Source organism: Bison bison, unplaced genomic scaffold (genome assembly GCF_000754665.1).
Source record: "Bison bison bison isolate TAMUID 2011002044 unplaced genomic scaffold, Bison_UMD1.0 scf7180017864314, whole genome shotgun sequence".
Taxonomy (NCBI): Eukaryota; Metazoa; Chordata; class Mammalia; order Artiodactyla; family Bovidae; genus Bison; species Bison bison.
The window spans coordinates 1969450-1969742 of record NW_011494886.1 but is presented as its reverse complement, the minus strand read 5'-3'; the positions used below and the strand labels follow the sequence as shown (position 1 = coordinate 1969742).

At 41.3% G+C, this 293-nt stretch overlaps 1 protein-coding gene across 2 annotated transcripts in view; it reads right to left on the bottom strand.

Annotated features, from left to right (window-relative positions):
* Positions 1-293, bottom strand: part of CD200 (CD200 molecule) — a 25145-nt gene that overhangs the window by 15564 nt on the left and 9288 nt on the right. The window lies entirely within an intron of this gene.

Here is a 293-nt window from a genome sequence, read left to right as displayed (position 1 = left end):
AGCCCCCCCCCCCCCCAAAAAAAAAAAACCAGGGAGACAGAAGGAGACAAAGGAATGAAAGAAATAGAAATCAAGAAGAAAAGCCTGATGCCAGATTCTGCAGAGATGATTTATGGACAAAATAAGTGAAAGAAACATGTTATCTGGCGTCATCCTACCTCCCTTGCATTCTTATTTACTGAGCCTCTCCTTATCCCTTGTCCAATATTCTTGGTGTGTTCAAACTCTCATTTTAACATTCCCAATAACCCTAAGTTTGGCTTTCCCTTCTAAAACCACCACCAAGTGTGCAT